Below are 4947 nucleotides of genomic sequence, written 5' to 3' on the forward strand. Positions count from 1 at the left end.
TTAAAATTGTGATGTTGTTTTTTCCAATGAAAATTCAAGTAATAGTTTGGTTTTGATTTTCATAATTGTGATCATCTGTAATAACATAAATATTTTCAATAATGAAATGTTTGTGTTTAAACAGTTACTTGCCCTTCTTTTATGTAGAACAAATGCAATAGTGTCCTTTAGTTAAGTAAACTATTTCAAGGACATTTTTATTGAATTGATCTATTTGCTACCAGGACCTAGGAAGAAAATCTTCCATTGTATTTTTTAAATATGATATCAGTTGTGAAATAAATTAAAAGAAAGCAAAATTACCTCTTTTCAAAGTAAACTAAGAAATTTATCTGAAACATTTGAGCCCAATTATTAGTCTTGCAGTAATTTTAAATATTTCACTGAAATTAATAATATCTCTGCTTCATTTATTTGTTGGTTGTACATGTGAAGCATTTCAATTTATTTATTTATATTGCATACATTATTAAAAATATATTTTACAATTTTAAAACATAATTCAGTTGTGTGCATCATGATTTAGTACGAATAATTATCATCAATAATATATGTTCATTATCAGTTTATTTGAGACTCTGGGCTCAAATAAGTAAATCAGGATATCACATATACGAAATGCTGGTAGCAAATGAATTAGCAATGTTTACCATAATTTGTATTGAATACATGAATTTAAATAAGTAATGCCCGAAGTTTTTCTTTCTATATATATGTGTGTACGTGTGGGTGGGTGTTGCTAATGATTTTTTTTTTTTTTTTACACTCAAAATTTAAATATTGGATGCTTCTGAATAAAATGATACACTTTTCATTTTAACTATCACATATTTTATGCAATTTCTACATTTTTGCAATAGACTGTAGACTATGCATGGCAGATAATAATACTTTGTATCATGATAAGATGATTTTCCAAGTCCAGTATTGATTTTTCCCAATATTTAATAAATATTCTTGTTGAAAAGGGTTGCTAAACATCCAGGTGGAAATTTGAATGCTACTGGGCTTACCTTAATATTGTACTAATTAAATTGTTTTTGCTTCCAAAATTTGCATTGAAAATTCTTTTGATTAAATTATTCATCAAAATCATGCAAAATAGCCAATATAAATTTTATAAAGTTCTTCATAAGTTTTCGATTGCATTGTGTGGAAGAACAGCACAATCTAGCGTTCCTCATTTAAAACTGTATTTGAGTTATATTATCAGTCGTGCATAATAAATATATATAACAATTAATTAAAGTTAGGAAGTAATTAAAAACTAAAGAGAGATGAAAAATTTGTAGAAAATATTTAATATTGATTTAAATAAATGAATGAAAATTTCTTAAGCTTTATTTACTGTACTTGCTCAGCAGTACAATTAGAGGCAAATTTAAACTTTTCTTTTCTCTAGGCAGTTTAGCCAAAACATGGCTCTTGTGCCATTAAAATCCAACAAATCAACCAACCATCTATCTAGGCAGTTCACATTGTGAAGTCATCTTTTAATAAATCAGTTAATTTAGTTTCACGTTTTAAGACTTCCTTTACTTAATCAACATGTTATCTTCAGGAATCGGCTGTTACAATATTAATTTAGTTATATCACCAACTTTCGATGAACTCCATTTTTATTATTACAATTTCATTTGTAGTAATTAGCAATACTATACTGAATTGTGTATTGAATGAAATTGTGGTAATACTATATTAAAACTGTACAATTCACTGTCACCACATTGGCCCCACAAAAATTATTAGACAAATGTTGGTATCGCGTTGGCTGCTATTGCACAGACTTCAGTATCGCTTGCATTCTTTTCGAGCAAAAAATTAATACAAGTTTAAATAAGATCATGTTAGAAGGTTTTGTGTTTTCACAAGAAATTATGCCCTAACTAACAATTGGAATGCACTAACAATTTATTTAATGTTTCAAGTGACTTTAGCAATTCTGAAGAAATAGAAGATTTTACATCTGTAGAAAAGCATAGAGCAACAATCTTCGGATGGCTACGCATATGAAAAATTCTACCGCTGCCAAGTGACTCAGAAGAAGATCACAGTATAGAATGGTCAGATTTTGATTTACCGAAAAATAATTAATCCGAAGGACCAAATATCCTCCCGCTGATGTGGTATGGAAGTTTGAAGGGTGTGCCAGCTCAGGTGTTGTCTGGTCATCTGACCATGGTTCAAAATTACGAGGTCCATCCCAAAATAGCCCTAGTGTTGCTTTAAAACGAGACGTTAATGTAATTAAACTAAAACAAAGGATCTCCGAGTCCTAATGTACTTCTCCGAGATGTACAAAGAGAATATATCCCAGAATATTTGTTGAAACAATTTGTCTCACTTTATTAGTATTAAACGAATAAGTATTGCATACAAATTCTTATAAGAGGAAGCAAATATGCTAAATTCATTGATCCTATTGCAGGAGAATTTAAAAGGTGGTGTACTTGGAAATAATAATTTTTTAAAAAAAAGTGAATATACAATTATTGATCAACGAATCTATTACTGGAAACTCCAATATTTTTCAATACTTTGACTCGTAACAAACAGATTTAGACAAATATTATTTTTACTTTTTTTTTTTTTTTTTTTTTTTTTTTTGAAAACAATAGTAAACAAGATAATACCGACCGACTCTTCAAGGTGCAACCTATAATAGATTTTTGCTCAAAAAAAAAAAAAAAAGTTTCATGAAAACTTTGATCTTGTGGGAAACGTTTTAATTGATGAAAGAACTATGAGAAAAGAACTATGACATGGACAAATGAATTTCAAAGTTTATAATCTTTCGAAAATTACTAAATATGATATGTTCCTTCGGATGCTTTGCGATGCTACAGTGAGATATATTTCGTACTAGCTTTTACCCGCGACTTCGTACGCGTGGAAATAGATTGCAATTTATAGCATCGATGACTTTATCTTTTTTACTCCTGCGCATGCGTGAATTTTCAACACCAATTGGGGCTACACAAATGTATGAATTTTCTACACCAGTTGGTGTACGCAATATAGATTATAAATTTTTAATTTCCTTTTTTCTGTTTTATTTTAATTCAAAAGTACTTCAGAATGAATCCGAAGATCGATTAATTTATAATGCTTAGTTTTAAATGTATCGAACACTAAAAAAATAAACAGAATCGTTTGAAATAAGTCAAAATCATGTTAAGCCTAATATCATTGGCATGGGGGGAAAAAAATCTCTGAAGCTTTACTCATTAGGCGATTTTTGGCGGGAAAGTTAGTTTTTAATTAATAAACAATTAACCACTCAATTAAACAGAATAGATAGTAGCCTATGTCCTATTCCAGACTATAATCTACATCTGAGCTAAATTTCATCCAATTCTGTTCAGCCGCTCTGGCGTGATTGACTAAGAAGCATCCATCCAAACTTTCACATTTATAATACTAGTATAGATTTCAAAATATACTCAGATGTTTGAAAGTAACTTAAAGATTACGGTTATGGAACTATTAGCACATTTTTGTAGAAAGCGATATCATCTGTATATGGACAATCATTATAATAGTGTGGAAGTTGCAGAGAATTTGTTTAGAAAATTTGGATTTTTCAAATATAAAAATAAAATCAAAGATTTCCAACAATATTAGAATTATTTAAAAATCGCATTTCATTAGAAAGGTGAAGTAATTGTATAATTATAGAAAGCATCTAAAATCAAAATGATGCGAATAATTTGTACCATTCATCATGCCAAATGAATTGGCACTCAAAATAAAATGTAGAGAAATCAATCGCAAAATTCGAAAATCCGTATGTATATTGGATTGCAATAAATATAAGGAAGTAGTGGATTTAGCAGATAAATTTCTCAGCTATTCCCCTATCTACAGAAAAACGTTAAAGAGTGGTAATTATACTTCTTTAATTGTACTTGATTCAAATTATTCAATTACGTTTCATTTAATTTGTTTAATTAAAGTGTTATATATCAACACTTTAATACAAAATCCAAAAGTCTGAGCGCTCATGATTTTTTTTTTTCTTTTAAAATATGTGAATCTTGGATAAAGGATATTTACCTGCTATCAGAGAGAACTTGGAGGTCCTTGCTTCACATCACGATTCGTTTGACAGGTTTTCGGCGCCGTTAAAGCAACACTAGTTATTACAGATTTCTGAAACGAAAAAAGATATACTTATTCAGAAAACTGATATATAAATAAAAGGTACCTTTTGTTTATTTACATATATCCGAAATTTCGTAAAAACGGGCCGGATTAAAAATCAGTCATCATCATCATATTTGGCTGGAAAGTCCATGGTGGGTTCCGCTTAATTCTGTTCCAACGCATTCTATTTTTGACACTTGTGCACCAGTTTCTTTCATGGATAGCCAGGAAGTCTGACTCCATTCATCTTATTTTGGGTCTACTCCTTTTCCTATTTGTTAGAGATTTAAGTAATATATATATATTTTTTTTTAATATGGAATCGTCATCCATTCTAATTGTATGAGCCGCCCAGTTCATCTGTTTTATTTTTATGAACTTTATAACATCTGGCTCTCTGTAGATTTTATATAGCTCAAAGTTATATCTTCTCCAAACATTGTTGATTTCTATCCCACCAAGAATGGCTCGCAAAATTTTTCTTTTGAGAATGGCTAGTTTATTTTCTCTAGCTTTGGTCCGCGTCCAAGTCTCTGAGCTATAGTTAACTATTGGTCTAATTAAGGTTTTATATAGTAAAAATTTTGTATTTCTTGATAGTAGTGTGGATTTAAAAAATCGGTTTAGTCCGTAAAAGACTTTATTTGCAATCACTAAACAGCCTTGAATCTCCTTAACTAGTAAAACTTATCGATTTGTAATTTTCCGCAAACTTCTAATAAACTCGGCGATTGGCAAAAGATCTCAATCAGTCTTACCGGTGCCAAACAAAAAGAATCTTGATTAAGGGTGATGACCAGT

The sequence above is a fragment of the Argiope bruennichi genome, chromosome 2 (assembly GCF_947563725.1).
Source record: "Argiope bruennichi chromosome 2, qqArgBrue1.1, whole genome shotgun sequence".
NCBI classification, from domain to species: domain Eukaryota; kingdom Metazoa; phylum Arthropoda; class Arachnida; order Araneae; family Araneidae; genus Argiope; species Argiope bruennichi.